At 39.2% G+C, this 23,786-nt stretch overlaps 1 protein-coding gene across 3 annotated transcripts in view; it reads right to left on the bottom strand.

Moving 5' to 3' along the window:
* Nucleotides 1-23,786, bottom strand: part of DAB1 (DAB adaptor protein 1) — a 208,927-nt gene that overhangs the window by 114,853 nt on the left and 70,288 nt on the right. The window contains exon 1 of one of the 3 annotated variants that reach the window (XM_033516546.1): nucleotides 6,958-7,064. The exons of the other annotated variants lie outside the window; for them this stretch is intronic. The gene's annotated coding sequence lies outside the window, so the exon portion shown is untranslated. Of the gene's footprint in view, nucleotides 1-6,957; nucleotides 7,065-23,786 lie in introns of those variants that run through there. 3 annotated transcript variants of the gene reach the window in all.

Below are 23,786 nucleotides of genomic sequence, written 5' to 3' on the forward strand. Positions count from 1 at the left end.
ATCAGTAATATGGGATTTGGGTCTGGCAGCACTGACTCTCTTTCAAACATGACCTGAGAAAAACAGGATAGAGAAGAAAAGCAGGATGTTCAATTCTAGCTGTGACTTTCAGGTCTCTGTGTCAGAGGAGTGTCAGAAAGTTCTTGGAAAGACAAAACACAGTCCTGAGCTCTGAATGCTCAGAGCACTACTTCATTAAATACTACATTATTGAGCACTATTTTAGTAAATAAAACCAACCAACCACACAGAGACTTTGTGGTGTACCTTTAAACCAAAGACTTCCTTTGGGAAATGTGATATTCAACAAGAAAAAAATTCTTTTTCTCATCTCTGGTCCTCCCCACGAATTAGATCCCACTGGGGATGTGACACCACCTCGGGAACACAACAAAGTACCAAGGTCAGCCCTGAGCCAGCTGATTTCAGGTGCAGCACTGAGGAATGCAGCACTCCCCAAAAGGAGACCCAGCTCAAGGTCTTGTGCTGTCCAAGATAAATGACAGAGAGGTTGAAGATAAAGTTACACTGGTATCAAATGCTGAACACCTCAAAGCAAATACTTCATATTACAGTAGCCATTAAAATATTGCTTTTTTTTCACCAAACAGGCATTTCTATCAGGATTGAAGCCAGGAAAGACAACCAGATTATCAACAATGACAGGTGAGGAAGCCCAGCCTTCAGCAGCACAGTAACCTTCCAGCACCCTATTCCAAAATATTCAGAATATTATTTGAAGAATAATTCTATGTGAAGCTCAGTAAATATGTCACTTTTTTTTTTTTTTATATGAAGTAATTTGATTCTATTTTTAGCCATTAAAGAACATTTGGACTAACAGATTGAAAAAAGTTCATTCACAGCTTTAAATATGACTGTTACAAACTCTCTCTCCTACTGCCCATAAAACTAACAAAATCAAGGCAGAAATTACATTTATATAGTCCTGAAAATATTTTAAAATCATCATTAACATGTGTGATTTCATCTTATTTTACTTATGAGCCCAAAGTTATATCCTAAATGCCATTTCTATAGAAATTGAATGCCAAGTATTACCAAGTTGCAATTTTACTGTCTGTGTAAAAATACCCTGGCATTCAGGCAAATTAAATTTAAAATTAAACTTCAAGCCTTTGCATGCCACCATAATATTTCAGGCAACAATTTCAAGAAAGGGAAAGCAGAAAACAGACTGTGCATATACTTTAGTTCAAAATAGATTTCTCATGTCAAATGGCACAGTTTTTCCTTTTTTTCCATTAAAGAGTTATTTCAAATCTTCTGCTGAATACATTTACATGCCTAATGAAACCTCCTCAGTGATTCTTCTTGAATTACTCTATATGCTTTAACACTGCATACACTAATAGTGTACACATACATACAAATGGACACATAAATGCATGCACTCATGCACACAATATTCACACAAAAAGAATTAATGGAATTTTTTGACTGGATGCTACCCCCTGTAAATATGTTAAACGTGAACAGTGCTCATGGCTGGGTTCATTAACTAAAAATGCTGCTGTTGTCTGCACAATTCATGGTGCTCATGTGAGAAGGGATGACATGTAAAATGCTAATTTACAGATTCAGTTCTTTTAAATTTACCATCAGGATTCTCTCTCCATGAGGAAAGTCGGGGGTCACTCACTACAATTCTCAGGGAATAACTTGGGCTGAGACCTCACTCAGCAACTGGAGATAAAACTCTGCAGGGAGTCTTCTCCAAGAAAAAGTGGAGAGAAAAGAAAAAAAGGAATGTCCTGAATGAGCTCCAAACACATTTTCTGATATGTTCTCTGGAAAAATAATATCCCAAAAGCCACAGTCCACTGACTGGCAAACATCCCATCCTCCAAGGGAGGAGTCATTGTATTTTAGATTAGCAGCTGATGTTGTAGATAACTCTTCTCACAACTTCAGCTGCTCATCACCAATTTCTCCTCCAGTTTTTTTCCCAAACTCCCCATCCCTCGAGCACCTACAGACTGGGAGACCCGCTCACATCCCATCTGAAAGTTACTCTGAACACACAGAACCAAGCAGGGAACTGCACTTCAGCAATTAAGTTTGGACCCCATGTCCCCACTACAGGTGAATGCAGCATTTCATGAACAGATACAATAAAGAGAACTTCAAAACCCCGTTATTTTCCCAACCTAGAACAGCAGTACTGCCACCATTCCCAGAAACATTCCAAAACTTCACCACAGCCAAAGCAGCTGCCTCTTCTACAACCCAACTACTTCAGACCACAAATGGTAACTTGCTGCTTAACAATTAATAAATACTTAAATAATCAATGTATTTACAATTTCTGAGCAGGTTCATCAGAGGTTCTGTTCCCTTTCCTGGATGCACCTCTGTGTTGTATTTAACTTTCCACAGGGTCTCACCACTTCCCTGCCCCTTGGTGTACAAACTATTTGGGTTTCAAAGACCTCTTCCATACAGGGCAAGCCTTCAGCAGGACTTTAACGCCTTAAAATTCTTTCCTGTAACCTCTGTGTTAGTTTATCAGAGCAGTCATTAAGGCTGAGCACTTTCAGGCTGATGGGTTTATCCAGGCTAGCCCAACTCCAGCTAATTGCGTTCAATTTGACATTCTCCAAGCACTGACAGTCCTCATTCAAGCCGAGTGTGAAAGTTTTTAAATTAGCTTTCACAGTTTGATTCACAGACAGCAAATGCAAAATGGCACAGGATTAATTTTTTTCCCCCAACAACACAGTGTAACAAAACAGCCCAAAGGCTATTTTACTTCATTTGCTTTAACTATTAGGGAAGATTCACAGCACAATATTCCAACAGAGACAAAAGCTCCAGAGGACTTTGAAAGCTCAGTATTGCCCCCATTAATTAAAGCACCATACGTTTGTACAGCCTTTCCACTTTGTCACTGGATGTTAAAATGAAGACTAGGCCATTTCAGACAAGCCACAGCCATTACTGCTTAAGACATGAACATACCAATTCATTCTTTTCAATTTTATTACAGATCACATTTTTAATACCTAATAAAGGATGGCACTGGACTTAAAACAGGCTATAGGGAAATCTGTATTTTCTTGGGGAAGTGCAAATCCTGACTTGCCATGTAATCTGACAATGTGCCTTTTGATCAGTCTGCCTTCATTTGACAGACACAAGTTAAAAAGAAAACCAGAATATTGAATTACCTATTGCAGAAGTGATTTGGTCACTCAGCAAAGAGTGGCAGAGAAGGATGGAAATTCAGCTTTCTTGACACTTTTTATTATTGGGTGTGTTTGAGCAGCTCCATCAACAAACTGAAAGATTCATTACAGGCAAACCATCATAAAATACTCTACACTCAGTATTTAGGAGAAAAATACTTCTCCAGTTTCAGAGGAAAACTAAAATCTCCACTAACAGTTTAGTTCATCTTGCCAAAGTACATACCAGAGTATTTTACATAAGGTCCAAAACTCATAAATAATCTTTAATTCAAATTAGTTCTAATACTCTAATAACCAATAATTCCACTATAATCCAATAACTGTATCAATAGTGGCAACTCAGATGGGGAGCTATCTTAAGGTATGAAAATTATTTACAGTGAAATTTAAAAGCAAAATTCTGTATGCACAGATAGATTCCAGCTTCACCCTCCACATTCCAGGTATTTACAGCTGAGGATACATAGGTCACATCTGACAAACTGTATAGTCAAAGGCCCATCTGTAAATGTCAAAATGTTAGTCACTGTGGTGGATGGAATTTAGGTACCTCTTGCCAGGATTCAGAGTAATAATCTCAAACATCAACCCAGTTTTATGAGTATTTTCTACTAAGAAATTATACACTTGCATTATAAATTGTCAATATTTTGTAAGTAAGAAGCCTTTTTTCCCCAAGCAAGGGTCATGAGGAAATGTAACAATTTTACAAAACAATCCACACTGTCTGTTTAGGGAAATTTACACCTAAACCTAGGAAAGAGGAATTCTGTTGTGTGAATAGAACTGAGTCAGAGCCCAAACAAGGCAGGAGCAGGCTGTGAAAAGTGAGCCCAGACAGTGCTGGGCAGGCTTGGCCAGTGGCCTTGGAAGCAGAGCTGGCACACTTGGCACACGAGCACCACTCCTGCTGCCTGCATTAAAGTGCATTTGGGTACAGCTCCAAAGGCCAGAACTGCAGCTCTCCATGGTAATAGAGAGCAATTTGGATATGCCTTTGTAGTCATTCCATGAAATTTTTTCTGATGTAATGAAATGAATGACAACAGATCAGAAAATCTAAGTTAACACTGACGAAATACAGAACTGAAAAATAAATTATTTTCAAATGCAAAACTACTTTTCTCATGCCTTTAGACCATTAGATCTTGAGTGTAACTATAAACAACATAAATCCTTACACAATAATGAACCTTTACACCCTCTTAAATAAAACACAGCCCACCATAAATGGAATTTCTTCAATGGCAAGAACAACTCAAATATTGCCCGAATCAACCACCAAAACTTAGGAAGCTTCATCAACTTAGGTGGCAAATAACCATGGGTTATCTGAGAGACAATCCAACTCTTTCTGGAAGCAATGGTTACATTCCTCAGGTCACTTCATGCCAGGTGCTGACAGACCTCAGAATCCCTCAACACATTCATGTGACACCAATGGCTGTGAATATTTGTGCTTGAGAAACTTGGAATTCTATCCAGCTGTAAAGGCCACAGTACAACTGATCAGCACTGATCATAAAAGTCTCCCAGAGTATTCTCGTTTCTGAAAACAAAGTAAGATTGGGAAAAAATCTGGTTTTGGTAGAAGTGAATTTTCAATGGATTACTGGTGGTTCCAAGAGCAGGGACAGAGTATTGACAAGCATCTGCTAAACAGTTTTTCCCTTCAGCACAGACACTGGCATTAGTTGGAGGTAAAAACATTAACTTTCAGCATGATCTTGCCTAGTCCTTGAAGATTTTAATGCATAAAAACAACTCCTGATAATAAAGACTAAGTGTCAAAGCAACTTGTATGAAAGCCATTACAAAGTGCACTAAAGGCAGCAAGCACATCATACTGCACATTTCCAGATCCACCTCATCTGTTTTGACATTTTTATACTTATTATACTAATTTTATATTTGGATCCTTAAGCTCTTCAGACATTTTGGTATTTTCTTTCCTTTGGAAGATGGGACCTGATAGGGACCAGCAGAGACCTTGTTCTGACAAGTATTTCTGCAGGAAAAAAAAAGGGACATGTGCATTCAGTTCTATCTTCAGACAACCAAAATGGCTTCTATAATTTTTACTTTCTGTTAAGTGAACCTAAACTGCAATTCACAGATAAATACTGCCTTTGAGTTACACAACCACTGCCCCAAATAATAATTTCCCTCAAATAACACAGGAAAAATCTAGAACCATCAAGTGTGTTTAACAGAGAAGACAGAGCTCTGCAGAAGATGAGGAGATGCTACAGACCAGCTGTTCCCAGAGTGCCTGAAATTAACAGCTGGCAGACAATTGTTGGGCTTTCCCACATAACTTGTCAACCTAAAACATTCCCATGTAAAAGTTTATAGTGCTAATGACAAAACATCTCCTTTTAAATGCATTTTGCTTGTTTCAAAATAACATGACACTGACACCTAGCATGTTTTTTTTTCCCCTTGCTGAACTGCTCTGAAAAAAGAACAGCCCACATCCTTTCTGAGGCTGTTTATCTCCATTTCCAAGTGGAAAGCTCAGTTTTGGCCTCACTGGGACAAAGTTCCTTGAAATAAAGGAATTTACTGCTAGGGATGGGCACTATTTTATCTTCTTGCATTTGGCAGGAGTTGATTTCACTAAAGGCTATCAAGGGCTAGTTTTAGCCTGAAATTACTAATGTTTAACTAAATCAGTTTATACTTTACTAAACAATACCCTTTAACAGGACTTCTAACTGTCCTGGTACAAAATAAAGTCAATGTTCAAGTAGCAAATCCTCAAAATGAAGGAACATGCAGTTTCAGAAATGTTTGGTTTTCTTTCAAGGTAGTATCAAGCTCCTTCTGTTTTCTCATTAAGTTCAGTGTCACTCTATTTTGATGGCTCTGAAAGAATCACCAGGTAAAAACCCTTCAGCTCTGCTTTGAGTTACTCCTACTTCTGAGACAACCAGCACGAAACAGTAGCACAAATCCAAGAAGTGGAATTTCCATGAGATGTTACACTTGCATGAGTGGCTGTTAAGACCAGCTGCAGCAGCCAGAATATGAATTTTCCCACTGCTAAAATTTTAGAAAGCAAAACATAAAAGTGAAGGCAGCTTTATCATTACCTGCCTGTTCTCATTTCAGAAAGCTGGTTCCCCTTACCTTCTTTAAGTATCTACTAACAATTTTTTTCATTGCAGTTCATCTTGAAAATTAATCATCATAAATTTAAAACCGTTTTCTTGCACATCTGTCAGATTGGTAGCGCTATTTCATTTATTACAAGACCACATGACGCATCAGAGCTCAGTATTTGAACATGACATATTTTCACTTTGTTGTGATACCACATTCGAAAATTGTTCCTATCAATCTTTCACTGGAGCTAAAACTTAACTGTCTTGTTCACTGAAACATTAAATGCCAAGTCACACAGATGAATAAAAGCATTTGCAAGATGCAAACATTTGCAAAAGTTTCCTGTTGAAAGAGTCTGTAGAAGAGAATCCACCAAAGTGAACGGAGCCCACAGTCAGTACCAAAACCCATCGTTTTTAGTCATCTTGCTCATCAGATCTCACTGAAACTTAAATGATTTCATCACCAGGCTGAACTTGAAGTAGAATTTTGGAAGTGTTTACTGCCCTGATTTCCAAGAAGTATTACAAGTGCTGTGCACTTGCCAGGCTCAGCTCATGCACTGCTCCACGTCTGTGATTTTCTGCATCATTCCCAGCGAGGAGGCAAACCCCAAACAAACAGGCCAGGTACTTACAGTCCCCATAATGCATCATTTCCCCTCTAAACAGTGGCAGCAAACAGGCACCTCCAATACTGTATTACTTTCTTCTCTCATTCATGACGATGTCACACACAGGTTCTTTGATTCTGAAAGAGAAGCATTTCCCAGGTTCTGAGGACAGAGGTACCCTGGCCAATCCATCATGCTTTCTGTGCTAATGATAGACTCATGCAGACAAGGCACCAGGAGCAGTCAGAGGCAGCAGGCATGAAAAGGAGTGAATCAACTGTCAGGGGTTGTGATCTGAAGGACTGCAAGGCTGTGATTAGAATTTTCAATCAGGACTTCCACAATCCATCATGCTACGAGGGAAAGGGGGGGGACACACATATTTCTTCATCAGCCCTTCCTGCTATGGGCAAAGCGAGTTCTGAGGCATTAAAAAAAGGGAATCTGAACGTCTTATGCTCATAAGCAGGTGCTCTTCAGGGAGTGGAGTAAAGGATTTTCTGGGACTGCACAGCTATTATTTTTTGTCTGCACACTCAAGATTACATGCAGCACAGCCTTTGAGATTATGAGAAAGAAACAGCTCTTCCTCTCTCTCCTCTTACAGGTGCACTCACAGACACCTGAGCAAAAAGTAACCCTGGAAACCTTTGTGTGTTGTCTTTAGGGATGTGAAAAGGAATAAAACCCTCCAGGAATCCTTCACTGGAATTTGCTAACACGCTCAGTGAAACTTTAGGTAACAAAAAGGCAGAGCTCTTTACAAGGAAAGGAGTCTCATAACCTGTACAAAATCACCTGCAGCACCTGCCAGGAGGCATTCAGTCCCAACCTCCAAATGTAAAAGGGACCAGCATGTTTGCTGAGTGTACAAGATCACAGTTACCAAACATGTGGGCTAACCTTGTTTTCCTGGTGGTATTTGTTTGCCTTGGTACTGCTGCCTCTGACTCCAAGAAAAATTCAATTCCACAACTCAGCAGGACTTGGAGCTGGGCTGGTCCTGCAGCTTTCCCTCCTAAAACCATGGGAAAATCACAAAAGCTCTGCAAGTATTTTGCTGCTTCTTTCCTCTCCTTGCTCTCCCATGAAATGCAGGAACTCTGTCTCTCCAGGCAAGAATTTTGCAAGAACTCAATCCCAAAGGATTTGCTGCCTCAGAGAACCCATCCCAAAAAAAATGCCAGCCCAGCAATCAGGAACTGGGTGTTTGTGGCTCAAAGGGACTGTCCCAAGGTCTGTACTGATGTCACTACAGGTTTTGACTCAAAATCTAGATCCAAGTGCCAAGCTAGGCAGACCAGACATTTATTGAAATATATGAATGAAGCATTATTTTAAAAGGCAATTTTCATGTTAAACGATGAAAAATGAACAGTAAAGGCAGATCTTATTTACATAATTAATGTTTCAGTTATTGATATTCCTTCAGAGGGTCACTAGACATTTTTCTCCAAGTTAATTAATTAATAAAGCAACTCCTTTTATGTAGGTAATTGTAATCACTTCAATACTCAAAGGCATGTAAAATATCTGGTTTTTTTTCTTTAATGTTGCAACCCGAGTGACACAATGATCATTTGCATAAATATAAACACTGAATGGGCCCATTTAACTCCTGACTAGAAAGAAACCCTTTGAAACTAACAGGAAAGAGATACATTAATTACAGACAAATGTGAGAATCTGGGCAAGACCACCTTTTCTCCTTGCATCACATCATATCTTCCCCAACACAAATCTCAGCTTCAAGACCCTGACCTGCTCATGGTGCAAATCTGACCTCACTTTTAGCTGAAAATCTGAGGTGAATTTGGGAAAGAACAGACTTTATGGAGAAACAAAGAGAATCTAGAAAGCTGTTAGAGAGAGGAAAGCTTTAAATGCTCAACATATCACAGGTAACAGAACTTTTCTCTATTAAGAAATGCATCACCAAACTGTGCAAACAGAAGCCTGATCCTGCAAAAAATGTGTTACAGAAAGTCCAAGTGCCCACATAAGTTCAACTCAAGCCAGGTGAGAGCATTGCTTTGCTCAGTAGCTGAAGTTTATTTGCTCTTGGATCGGGCCTCAGGAAAAACCATCTGGAAAGGATTAGTGGATGCACTGCTCGAGGAAGGGGAGACACTGAGAGGTTGCAGTTTCATCACACATAATATTCTTAAACCACTAGTAACTTGTCCTCATCCCATTTCTATCTATCACCACACACTGCTGCCAGAAATGCATCTTCAGGGCCACGCTGATTCCTCCAAAGCCAATTATTTGTTGTTAAAAATTCACCTTGAATATGCCATTTGTTGTGTGATTTAATGAATGAGAGAAAAAGGGGTAGAAGATGCTGATATTTGACCAGTGACACCACTGACCAGCTCATAACCACAGTCACATCATTCTGCTATTTCCTCATCAGAAAATTGCAAGTGTCTCCACTATCAAGGGTTCTGAAATGTAATTTGGATTTTCCTGTTCAGTACAGTGCGTAGGACCATGGGGGAAAATGAAGGCAAGGAGGGCTCCAATCCACCTCCACAGTTCTGGGGAATGGGATAGCAATAGAGATAATAAATGTTATTATTTGTATTATCCACTCATCTACACCGTATCAGCTGCTAAAACCTTGCAAATATTCCTGACACCATCAAGAACCATTTCAACCTGTTTTCAGACTGTAAATCTCATATCTGATCTCCATCCAAGAGATTATAACAAAATGTGAAATAACCTGAATATTGAAAGCCATTTCACAGAAAATGGAAATGGATACTGTACGGAAAAACACATTCCAGGCTAGCAAATTCCCTCTTTCATGTAATCCTTATCCATATTCTTCCAGGGGACTATTTGATATCTCTCTCTCTGTGTTTTTAACCACTGCAGATCCTCTCAGCCAGCAGCTGGTTGTGTTTTCAACTGGTGGCTCCCATTCCAGCCATGCAGGAGTCAGGAATGCAGCCACTAAGCAGGTTATGAATAAACCACTCAGGTTTTATTTTCTGTGTTTCTCAGTAATTACTCACAGCCACGGAGCACAACAGAGATCTGCTCCTTCAGGGCTTCACTTCCAAAGGATCGATGTGCTGCAAACAGAGGCACTACAGGACTTAATAGCAAGTTTTAAGTGCTTCTCACAAGACAAGAGTCTCCTGGACAGCTTTCTTGCAGGTATCCAGGAGCTAAAGAGATACCCTTAGTGTAAATTTGTGCCTTTTGGCCAAAATCATGCATCCTAAACACAAAGAAGCGATAACGGGACACATTCAAGACAAGATATAAATGAAATTCCAGATTAACAAAGCTCCATTAAATCAACTTAGCAATTCCACCTCCACGGATAACAATCTGGCTTTCAGTGGTGGGCTAAATAATGCAGTTGAACACATTAAGAATAGATCTGTATTCAGGCTGAATGGACTGTTAGCTCAGGAAAAAAAGACAGGAGGGAAAAGAAATGCTGAAGTAGCTGTTTCCTGCCCACAGCACATTTCCTCTTCTCCTTCATCTTCCAAAACTATCATGATCATACATCTATCAACATATCATACACTTTCCCTGTGAAAGAGACAAAACAGGCCTCAAAATCTGTGTCTTAATGGGCACCATCAAAAGAAATATCAATTCATCTGGATGCACAAACCATCCAGAAATCAGTGTAATCAAAAAGTGGGGCTTCTCCTTTGCCATCCAGTGTCTGCAATAGCAAGGGCTGCTTTTATATTTTATTATTTTATCCTGCAGATACCTTCACTTCCCCTGAGTGCATTTAGCAACAAACCCAGAGATTTCTCCTCTCACTGAGAGGCAAGACCCCCCTCTCCCTCCCTGCAGTCAGAGTTTCAGTTTATCATGAGACAGTAAAAAGTTTCTCATTGTCAGCACTAAAAGCTTTTCCTAAAGTAGTTCTTTCTCTATGTAGCCACATTTTCATCAAATTTTAGTGCATAGACTTTATGGAAGTGTTTGACAACCTCAGGATTTAGGTTAGGAAAAGAAGATGAAATGTAGGCTAGGCTACAGGGGGCTTTCTAGGGAATATCCCACTAAAGCAGTCTCCTGATAGGAAGGTGTCTTCCTTGCTATCAAAGCAGTGATTGTTGAGCACAGATTTTCAGTGGGCTCTGGAGGTTTAAAATCTTAGAAAGACCTAATTTCATTCAAAACTATCTGCTGGCTTTCCTCTGGATTTTGTATCTGTATGAGTTCAGGTGGCATACTGAAGGAATGATACACCATTAGCAAAAAACTTCAGTTGAATTTTCTATCTCCTGTAAATATCATCTAATGCTGTCAGGTTTGCTATAGAATATTTATTGTTTTGACTATCTAAAAAGAATTATTTTTCTTCAGATTAAAACCAGCACTTCAAGAAGGACATAAAATTACATGATTTCTATTGCCTCAAAGTAGGCAATGAAAACTTTATTGTATCTGTTCCTATCTCAGGCATACCTATGAATATTTTTAAAGCATAGATATAATACTCCACCAATGTTTTTACTCCTATTTTTGCTCAAGTGAAATTATATTTTTAACTCCAAAAGGGATCCATTTGCACAGATATTTACACCACCTGCCCTATTCCAATTCTGTGGGTGTAGTTTAAACATCCTGCAATGCCAGAATCCTGAATACAGTTAAAATCTTCACAGGTGTTTACAGTAACTAGACAACAAAGAATTCCTAACACCCTGCCTTTTAATGCTTCATATCCCTTCTTTTGTGAGGAAAACCCTGGAAGTGAAAGGATTCCAGACTCATCCTTTGTGCTACCTTTTCAGGACACACTGAGCATCACACACTTCCCAAAGCCTGTGTGCAGTGAGGGTGACAAGCCACACTCCTGCGGGTATTTTTTCCCTCCTTTCTCAAGATTTCAGCGTTTATGCGTGACCTCCAGTGTTTAACTGATGACTATTCAGCGCATCACTTACAAAAAACAGCCATTCTCATTTCCTTTACACTCCTCCTCACAGAAATAAATCAGTATCCTGACTGATTGAAACACTGAGCTGCCAGTCACTGCTTCGTCGCCAGCCTGTGAGAACTCCGGAGATGCAGGCAAGTGATTAAATTGTAACACGGAGCCCTGAGAGCAATAACTAAGTGAGCTGTTATAAACAAATAGCACAGCTCTTCATAATTCAGTAAAATGCATTATCTGATTCTGTGTGTGGTTCTGAAAGCCAGTCAAAGCTGTGGTGTTTTTTTACTAATGCAATAATGTTACTGTTTAATGGTGGAAAGCACAAGAGAGCAATGTGTGGCCTACAAATAAGAGTAAAATGTGCAAGCTTAACAATACAAGTTTATCTTCCTTATGAATTACCTAGGTGGTGCTTTTATTATATGAGATCCATTGTTTCCTGATCTGCAAATTACTTCCTGAATCTATTAACTATAATGAGAGAAATGTATTTTTCAGTCTTGCCCTCTGAAAAAAAATAGAATCACAATAAATCAGTGTAAGCAGGTGAGACTGAACTGGCCAACAAGGCCAAGGTATTTCAAGTCTGCAATCCCTGGCTCCCCATAACACTAAAGGATTTTTTTTAGAAGGTGGGAGCACAGAGATGAGAGGATTTAAGTGTAAATTACCCAATGATAGTACAATTCTGGAGTATTACCATGCGTGTGAAGGATTATTAAAGATCAGGTAGGATTTTTCTAGCCTTACTTCAGTCACCTCCAGGGAAACAAATTCTGCAATGCTCCGTAGGAAATAAAGAACAACCTGAGTATATTAAAAGACTCATGGATATAATTCCATGAACTACAAGCTTTCTTTGTAACTCAGATGCCTCAAAGTGCACAACACTTTTATCACAGTCCTTGCATTTCATATGTCTTTGATGGATGACATTTCCACTCCCTGACAGCATTTGCATGTCTTGAATTCTCTAGTAAGGGCCCAAGAAGAGTAGTATTGGTTGTGTTTATACATCTTCCTCCCCCTAAATTCCAAAACCACATCCCAAATTCATTTACAAAATGCTTCAGACATGTAGAGCTACTAAACACACCATGATTATCCTCAGAAAGATAAGAAGCCAAACACCAGTGTAATTTAAATTCTTCTCTCCTCCATTCAAGAGTCAGGAGAACTCTTGGTATCAATGACCCTCATGCTCTGTCTCACAGGAGTCATCAGATACAGCACATTTTATATTGACTAAACCAGTCCCAGAGTATCTCAGTGAGCACATCATCTGCACAAAATCCATTCCTCCAGTTACCTCTCACACCTTTGGTCTCAAGGTCTAAAATTTCACCAAAAATCCTGGCCAGTTTAATTATGATGTAATTATCAACAGTAACATTGCTAAATAATTCCCTTTAACTAAGTTTCCTATTTGAATTTTCTCTACTCCAAGCCAGGGTAAGAAACACCACCTGTGGACAAGGTTGGCTGACACTTCTCACTCCCTTTAATCACTTTGCAGATCTTTAACTGTTCAGGCTACAATTCTACACATCAAGTGTATCTGCTTTGGGGTGATTTTCAGGATGTGAGGGATGAATGGGTTGAATCACTTCCAAAATTTAGACTGTAGGGAAATACTGTGTTTTGACCATGTTAAATAATCATTACAAACTTATATCTGAGAAATTTGCTGAGTTTTGGAACTGGGAGTAGGATTCGATCTTCGTATCACAGATCTGGGTTTTCCTGCTAATACTAAAAAAAACACCACCACCACCCACCCCCCCAAAAAAAAAAAAAAAAAAAAGAAAATAAAAAAGCCAACAAACAGACCCAAAAAAAGCCACAAACTAAAAATTCCAAGCCCAAAACTACTTAAAATAAAATATGAGATTTTACATTGTCCAGGATGACTCCTTTATAAGAAAATCACTCTACACTATCACCCCTCCTGCAGCCTCCAGAAGGAATTAAAATGTGCATTCACATTCCCATAAACACTGTCCTGGAAAATGGACTATTTCTTTAATTACTGCTTTGAACTGAAATTACACAGAACAGTGGAAGTGACAGCAAGAGGTTCATCTTTCCATCAAGGCACCCAGGCAAGCTGCTGAGTTTGAATGCATAAAACAGAGGAGTCAGAGCAGAGAAAAAAGGGATTGACTCTGACATGAAGTCTTGTATCACAAGAAGCAGAAGAGAAGAATTTGTGAGAGCTGTTTAATAATGGAGGACTTGGGAGGTTCAGTCTGGGAGTCAAGATGTAAAAACAGCTTCATGGGAGGGGGAGCTTAAGAGGGGATGGAGATAATCATTTATGAGAGAGGAACTGCATCTGGATAAGGAGCCATGAGGAAAGGAGAGGGACCAGGAAACTGGGATTAAGAACTCACATGAAGAGCTGGCATTTCATTTGCCTCTACTTAAGGTCACAGAGAACACCACAGAAGCTGCTGTCACAGCTACTCAATTAAACAGAATAGTTCAGGTCCACAGGAAAAGAAAACCTGGTCCTGATGATGCACATGGATCTCAACACAACAGGACTCAATTTTCCTCCCCAGAAAAGGAGTTGTATCTTCCTTACTGTATTAAAAGCAAGATCATCCTACCACTACTGCTTTACTTCTTGTTGAATAGCATATGCTGAATTATTCCAAATACTTAATTTCATTAGATGAATTTTCTAAGACGACATAAATTAGGGTATATGGTTCATAATATTTTCACTTCCTTTCCTTGTAACCCATTTCACTAGTTTTACACTTCATCAATTTAAGCATTATGGTTAATAGGTAACATTTAGTTCTGTCAAAGGAGGAAAAAAATCCAAGTGTCTCATTAGGAGGCTCTGATGGCCATTTCAGAAAGTAGTGCTACATTTTCTACCTACATCCAATAGAGATGAAGACATTGAAGCTGGAAGCAGGTGCAGAACTTACAGGTTTCTGTGCAGGGCAAAAGCTTTTTTACTGCTCACTTGGGCATGGGGAAAAGTGGATCCCTGGGGGACAGAATTCCTGTGAGATTTACAGCTACACAACAGCAGTGCAAAGCACTAAACCAGAGCTCAAAAATATCTGGTTTACCACAGCTGAAAACTAAAGGCAAGCAACATTTTATTTAGGTTGAACACAACACATTCCTACATGCATATCAACAATAATATATGAAGATTATCTAATGGAACAGCACCTCTGACTAACTCCAGGAAAAACATCAGATAAGCCTTTTATTTTCTACCCAATACTCTGCACTGAAATGTGGCAATAATCTTTCAAGCATCAACAGGTGCCAGAATATCACACAAGAACAAGAAACACATGAAAAAGCTTTCACAAAATATAAAGAAGGCTGAATTTTCCATTATTCACAATGTGTCTTACTTTGACTGCAAAAATTTACAGGGAGCTGTTTCACAAATCTTTATGAAAATGTGTGAACTCCACTTCCCCAAAATAAGCAAGACACACTTCTGTCACATGCCAAGAATTCTTCTACAGGTGGTATTAGTGCCTTAAAAGCCTCAGTGATCAATCAGAATTATCACAGGAGGGGATTCAGAGTCATGTCAGGTTTTTGAATGACAGAAGCACACAAGGCTTTGTAGTACAAAAAGTGCTCAAGAAGAGAACACATAACCTAATCATCTACTCATACTCCTGAAGAAGTAGGCCAGCAGATAAAAAACCTTTGAGAAAAACAACAATTAAAATGCATCCCACTCCAGTTTATTAACACCTGATTAGACTGTTTCACAAGTTGCTGTTAAATATAAAATTATTTAACAGATAAAAGGGAGGCCATGGGTAGTAACACATTGTACCTGTAATAGCAGCTGTTTCTCTTCTTCCCCCTTACTCTTCCCTGAGCTGCTTTCCCATTGCATTTTCTAAATTTTGGGTACACTGTAACACAGTTCCTAAGGCTATAACCAGGAAATGCAATAGGCTGCTTTAAAAAGACAACCTCTGGCATGAGAGATTTGAGGTGGGAGGGCCATAACACTCTTTTACAGGTGCCAAAATTCAGGATTTCTCCTCTCAAATGTAATACACAGCACAGGAAGGACATGGTGCTGCAGGAGTCTAGAGGAGGCACCAGGGTAATGAGAGGGATGGAGTATCTCTACTGAGAGGAAAAGCTGAGAAAATTTGTATTGTTCAGCCTGCAGAAGAGAACCTTGGTTCAGAAGATTCCCTCTCACATTACTGCACAGAGATGCATCTAGAAACTTTACAAGTTATTAAACCACTACCTCACCAAAAGGTTATGCCAGCATTTTTAATTTAAGGGAAATTTCCTTTAAAAAAGCACTTTGTGAACTCTACTAGAAGCTGCAAGACTTTCCAGTCTCCCCTGTCTACTCCTCAACCTTTTATTGTAACAATAAATAATATATGCAGTAGATTAATATTTAGAAGAACTTTACTCTCCTACTTGCATCATCCTTATAAATTATTCTCCTATTAATGAGTTATTTGATCTCAACATATTAGCACAAAAATTACATTGTTCTCTGTACTACTCTGTAACCTATGTGTGTGCCTTCTGCTAAAAGCTTCTCTTCAAAGTGCTATTATTAATTGTCAAGCATTGGAACTGTTCCTCCAGACATTATCCCCTTTACTTTCAAGACAGGCAGACAAGATTTTCTCCACTTTTTGCAAGTAAAGTACATCTGAATACACAATTCATTCTATTTTGCACTGTTCTCTCCCTAATGTACCCAGCGTGGCCAACTTCTTACAGGAAGCAATTGCTGGAACAATTAGGACTCAGCAAGATTAATACACAAGATGTTGTCATGTCTGCATTTTATCTCACACAGTGATACTGGAATGATAAAGATGCAGCCCAGCAGAAGTGTGCCAGCAGTGACCAAACCTCTTCAGCCACTTCCTGGAACTCTAGGCTGAACTTTTTCATGCTGTATTAATGTCAAAACTACAGAGCTATCATGAGCTACTTCTATTCCTGCTGATTATAACTTTGTCTCAAGTTGAAAATTTTCACCTCAGACCTGCAGAGTTCATGCCCCAAGTGGGAAGGAATCCTCCAAACATCCTTGTTTCAGTTCCTATGGCTTTTTCCAATATTAATATTTTCCTGGTATTAACCAGAATGGTTTTTTGGAGAAGAAACCAGACGTACACTAAATCAACACAATTCCTAGTGGTTTCTGGATGCCTGTTCCTTGTAACAAATCAAACTTTAGATTGTCTTGAAAGAATCCACTGTCAGTCTTCCTCATGAAAATATATATATGTGCTATGAAAATAAGATATATTCACTATCATTCAACCTCAAAATACATCTCCTTAATAAATTAATTAATAAATAATCACTGTGAAGCAGCCAAAGACAATCCTAGTCCATCAGAATGAGATAAAGTCTTAAAGATAATCCAATACAGACATTAAAATTGGTGTTATACCTGCTTTGCTCATTGGCTACACTGCAGATTATGTACATACTTTCTGCCACAAAGAAGAAAATCAACACTCTATTCATCAAGAAAATTTATTCCTGTGTTCCCAGATCCAAAAGACAAATGGGTCTACCTGTACTATTTCCCTTCTCAGCACTGTCCTCCTTCTCATCTCCACCAAAAAGCTCCATCTAAAAGCACTGATTAGCAGAATCAGCCACCCACAATGTGCACGGGTCACCTGCAGTCTGTTCTTTGAACTAGAGCTGATCTTTGCAATAAAGAACAGAGCTCGTTCTCCACACAGCCTGAGCTATATTTTGGAGCTTGATGTGCATGATCTGCTCCCCTGGATTTCTGCTCCATGGAAAAAAGGCAGCTCAAGCCCAGTGACTGAGAACAGGATTCTTCTCACCTAAATTTCACCTGTCAGGACTGGGCATTGAGTCTAAGTTAACAAACTCAGCTGCTCCTACAAGGACTGATGAGGCTCAGAAACATCCCTTGGAGAGTCCAACCTCTGTCATCTCTTCACCTCATCTGAGAATCCAACAGAACAAATCATGCAAGAATGAAACACAAGAAACTCTACATTCAAAAGGAGCAGCCACATACAGGTAAGTTTGTTGGACCAAAAGTCCTGCAAGAAGAAAATAAAGTGCTGCAACCAGAGCTCCCTTATGAAAATCACATGCTGTTCTTTTCCAAGCCCAAACTCAGCAGTGCTGAAGTCTCAGACTTGTTTTGAGGCTGCAGCAGAGTTATTTTTCTGGTGCTGCTTGACAACATAAAGAAGATTTCATGTTTTCTCTGGGAGCATCCTGCACTGAAAGCCAGAAACTGAAGCCTGGCACAGTGGGATTCACTCAGTAACAATTCTCACTTTTCTCTGAGGGTCTGTATGCACCAAATTCAATTAGCATTTGCTACAAATGTAACATAGCAACAGGGGACAAGCCCTCATGTGATGTAAATCAGTGCAGTGGCTCTGATTTGAAAGAACTTCACCAAATTTCATCAGCTGCAACTCTCACGCAGTGCTGGAGAATAGCTCACTCCATCACTAGGGAGGTAAGGACCATAAAATTTGAGTGCCAGGAACAGTAAGTGGTCAATTCAATTTGTTATCCTCTTTAGGACTTCTCAAACATTTTATTTCTCTTGTTTTCAGAAAGAAGAAAAATGGGTCAGAATATATAAAAACTATCACACAGGGATGGTGGGTGGAAAACTGTCCTGAAGCCATAATGTGAGATTTGATTACTTCAGCAGCCACAAAGAAAAACCCCATTCATAAAATAATCTTTATTAAACTCACTGATGGGTTGGGGGTTTTTTACTGTTTTTAAACTTGAGCTAACTGCCAACACGCTGTGTGAAGTAGCACTTCCTGTTGATTTGTTTTATATTAATTATACTGCAATTAAAAAGGGGAGTCTTTATTACAAACAACTACCAGGTGTTTTAAAACCACAAAAAGGGGCCACAACGTTTTCAAGTGACACTGTCAGTGTCACTATGGCACAACAAACACATTTCCAAATGTATGCACATTCACAGAAATTAAAATCCTAGAATGGGAAAACCTTCCTTGTGTTTAAAAAGCAGGGGGGGAATCCATCTGCTGAGAAGACCTTGGATATTTGTGGAATAGCTGCTAAAAGTTTAGACACGAACACCTAACAGGTCATCTGATCTTGCCATTAAAAGGTATGAATTTGCTAATCAGCCTCAGAGCTAGAAGAAAACTGACTTAAGAGGCAGTAACAATAAAATTAAATTGTGTATCTGTTTACATAAAGGAATGAAAGGGAAAATTGAAATATTCATAAAATATTTGCTGCACTAACTGTTGATGAACTGAAGAGCAGAACAATTTCCTGAATATCAGCTGAATATTAAAGTTTAGAAGTATTTTGCTTTTTTTTCTTAATTACTTTTATGCTTGGCTTACCTATGTAGCTACTTGGAAATTCCTAAGCCTGGAATTCTCTACAGCACCAAGTTATCAGTGTGCCCATCATCTCTAACCCCAAAATCAAAGAAGCAGAGTCTCCTACCCCACCACCATAAACAAAACACAAGAGGTAAAGAAGTATTTGATCTGTTAAGGTTACACAAGGAAATAAAAAAAATTAAATTCTTCATGCTATTTGTTAAAAATATCCCAAATACAGGAAAAGCTTTTCTTTCCCCCCATCAATCCTGACAGATGCTATGAGAGAGGATTAAAGGAAAGGTAGGAACTGAGTGAGGGGAGAATTCAAGTGACCTAATCCATGTTAATCTGGCAAAGAGCACATGCCAATAGAAGTGTTCTGGCCAGTCTCAGGCAGAGACTGACAGGTCCTGGAAAGGTTAAACAAGTTGAAGTGCTCTTCTTCTTTGCTGTTTTAGCATAGTTTATTGAGCTGCATCTCAAGTAACCAAAAACAGAACTTCAGCTTTTTTTTTATATGGTGTTAAAAAAAAACAACACAATTTTCCCCTCAATTACTTCAATTATTGAAAAAAAAATTATAATCCTTTAGGTTCAGAAATACTGATGCTTGCTGTTCTCTAAGTAATATTCTGAAAGTAGGAAACATTTATGTAAAAGGGAAACTATGAAATGGGAATTGCACCATCTCAATTCCCAGTAATCCAAGTTCTTCAAGAAATTCAAGAGCAAAAAACTGTTTTCATGTAACTGTTGGTATGATCTTAAAATTCTGAAGACTCAAAACTTTCCTAAACTTCCCAAGAATAAACCTGTGCAGGTTTAGACAGTTCTTTTCCAGAACATGAACACAGAGAGATGGATTGATAAGCTTTGGAGTGTATCTTGAGACAGACAAAGTGATGGGCATTACTGTCTACAGAATAACCCCAGAGAAGGGTTTTGCACACCTGGAATTGCTTTAAGAGACCACAACTGCAGTGCCTGGATGCTGATCAGCTCCCAGTGAGCTTCAAGACATGCTGGTCCCTACAAACACCCTCAGCAGCCCTGCAATCACCTACATCAAACCCCACCAGAATCCCTATCACAGACACACGTGATGACAGAGATATTTATACCACATTTTGCTACAAAAAAGCATTTTGGGCAGATTTCAGCTCCATCTTTAGCAATAATTAGGAGACTTTGCATTAGAGGACTCTTGATTATCATCAGTACTAAACAACAGTACATTCACATTCAGGTATGAATAATTCTAGCAGCCTTAGTATTCGGTCTTGATTGCTTTCCTCTTCACAAGTGTCCTCTAAATGTAATTTTCCAGTAAGTACTCACTGAGGAAAAGCACCTCCCAAAACCACAGGGACATTGCCTAACATCTGAATCTGAAGTTTCTGCAAGACAGCAATATGCCTGCTAAAAGAAAACAAAACAGCAAGCACACATGCATGATAGGATTATTTGATCCAATACAATATAAATTAGGTCAGACTTCTCTTTGGAGAATTGTGAGTCAAGAACTAGGTGGTCCACTAAATTTCTATTCATTTGCCTTCAGGCTCAGGGAATTGCAAAGACTCTCAAGAAACTGATGCTCCTCTACCCACAAGAGCAATCACTGTTTGAGGGGTGGGAGGGGTGGGGAATCTCCCAGTGTAACTGTTTGGCAATACCTGGAGCAAGACCTGAGAAATCTTTATGTAATAAGAAGGGCAGCTAATGAAACTTTGCATATGTGTGTATATATATATATATATATATACATATATATGTATATATATACAGAGACATACAGAATTCAATACCAAAAAAAAACAGAAATTGCCCTGTTTTGTTATGTGGTACATATCATAAAATAACAGAATGGTTTGAGTTGAGAGGGACCTTAAAGCTCATCCAGTTTTACCCCCTGCCATGGACAGGGACACCTTCCACTACCCCAGTTTCTCCAAGCCCTGTCCAGCCTGGCCTTGGACACTTCCACGGGTGGGGCAGCCACAGCTTCTCTTTTTCCCTGTGCCAGGGCCTCAGCATCCTAACGGGAGGAATTCCTTCTGTAGATCTAAAACCTAAGAAAATATTCTTATCCTTAAAAATATAAAACGAAAATATAAAAGACAAAATATCCTCAAGAAAAGTAACCTCTGCATCCTCATTAAACAAAGAGTAATGGAATGACTCTGTAGAAAGTGCAAAGGATCACGGGCTGGAAAGTGTCTGGAGGCTGCTCCCCTGGCAGGCTCCTGCTCAGGAACTCTGCATTTTCAAAAGCTCACCCACAGCCATCATCCCCCCTGGTTCCCTAAGTAACTGAAGGAAATCTTCACGCCTCCAAGGGCCATAAGTTCATGTCAACAGCTTCATGTATCTAAGGAGAGGACTGAGCCCAAGCAAGATGTGACAAGCAGCCCTTCAGCAACGCTGCTGCTCTGCTGTGGATAGATGTGGTCAGGACATGCAGCTGTCTGAAGGGCTGGGGACTGGGCAGCTGCTTCCCCCACAGCTGGGGCCACAGCAGCCTCTGCACCTGCACCAACACATGGGGCATCCCAGGGAATGAGCTTCACTCCCACTCCACACAAAGCAATATATTGATTAAGAGACAAAAGCTGACAGGTCTTGCCCTGCTTTGTTTCTTCAATATGGCACCACCCTGGGAGAGATCCACCACAGACCCCACTGTCACCAGTGGCTTCTGACACAGGATTTGTGCACATGGATGAACCACTTAAATAAACAAAGTTAAGAATTTAAAACACTGCTGAAACCTTGGACACTTAAAAATGTGTTTGACAACCGCAAAAGATTAAACACACAGATGCAGGTACCTTTCCTGGAGCTCACAGTATTGGGTTTACTCACCTTCCCTAAATTGTGACAACTCTGCTGTCTTGAAAACAGAAATGGAAGATTGATTCATGGATGAAATTCTTAAACCACCACCATGAAATGCAATTTGGCTGCAGCTAGACTGGGCAAAAACTAGTGTTAAGGGAAAAATACAGAGTTACAGGCTCTCTTTGTGACAAATCAAAGTATGAAAATGAAAATGTTTCAATCTGATTAATTACTTGGTTTAGAATATATGCTTTTCATTCTACTGTATCAAAATACTCATAATAAAACAGTACAGCTGATGAAGTCAAGCACTGCCTTACAAAGGCTGGCAAATTTGCAGAACAGCACTTGAGGTCCAGATTAGTAAAATCCTAATGAATATCTACTCTAATACCCATGTAATTGCAGGGAATGCATTTGCAAGTGGTAGAATTTAAAAATAAAAAAAATAAATAAAAAAGAAAGAAAGGAAGAAAGAAAAAAACACTGGTACAATGGAAGTCCAGACTGTGATTTTAGATTTTAGTGTCAGCTTAAGAGACTGAAGTGCCATCCTGGAAGAATGAAGATCCCATTTAAAGGGATGCCAAGATATGAGGAATCACAATAAAGATTTCCAGTTCTTTTCCAGATCACAACATGCTTCCATCTCTCACCAAAATGGTTTTAATACATTGTTAATAATTGCTTTATCCCAAGTGCTCATCTCTTCCTGAGCACTGCACAAGGAGCTGCTCAGCACAGGCTCCTGAAAACTTCCTTGGACATAAATAAATGTTGCTTTTGCACTACATGTTGTACCTCCTCCTGGGAGCCAGCACCTGGCACCTCCACACCTCATCTTCCTACCCATAAAAACAGATTAGTGCAGGACTTCCTTTACCATCCCAAAACCATCAGGCAAACAAATCCCTTAAAGACAGAGCTGGTGCTGTAAGAATGGAGCTACAGAAGGGCTGAAGGCAAGCACTGCTGAAATAACACCAAACAGAACAGGACATAGGAGAGACCAAGTAATAACAGAGCTTTATTCCTAAGTAATTGGCTGAGCAAGCAACTCTGATTAATTCTGCAAGAATGCTCGGATAGTGTTTATAAAAACCAAGTCATTACCTTGACTAAACATTGACTTGGACAGTTAACTTTAACCATCAAGACCTTGACTAAATATTGACTGGGAAAGTTAATTTGAACTATAACATCTAGAAAATCGTGTTCCTCTTTGCTAGTATTTGCTATCACTTTAAAATGCAAACAAGGTTGTAAAAATAGAGGTTCTCCCACCTCACTGGTATTTAGTTGCTGAGCTTGGCTCTTGCTAAATTCAACACAAATACGTTGCAAAAATTTGAAATATAAAATACTTTTAGAGACAAAGGCCTTTTGTGGATGAGAGGGAATGGTCAATCTTCCTTGGCTTGAGCAAGGACCCCTCAAAAGTACGAAAAAAGAGTATCATAAAGCTCATGTTTTAAATTTATTTTGATACACATATGCATCAGTTTTACAAATTTTGCAAATTTTAACAATTGTGCCTTGCCCAAAGAATCACACAGGCTGATCACCAGGACAAGGGGCTCATTCTGATACCTCTACTTTTTAGTAGCAGCTACTTCAATTCTACATCCTCCACTATTGGTCTCACTTCATCATGTGAGGCCATGGGTCAAAGGACATACACAGGGTCTTTCACTGGCTGAGATAAAAAAAAAAAA

The sequence above is a fragment of the Parus major genome, chromosome 8 (genome assembly GCF_001522545.3).
Source record: "Parus major isolate Abel chromosome 8, Parus_major1.1, whole genome shotgun sequence".
Lineage (NCBI taxonomy): Eukaryota > Metazoa > Chordata > Aves > Passeriformes > Paridae > Parus > Parus major.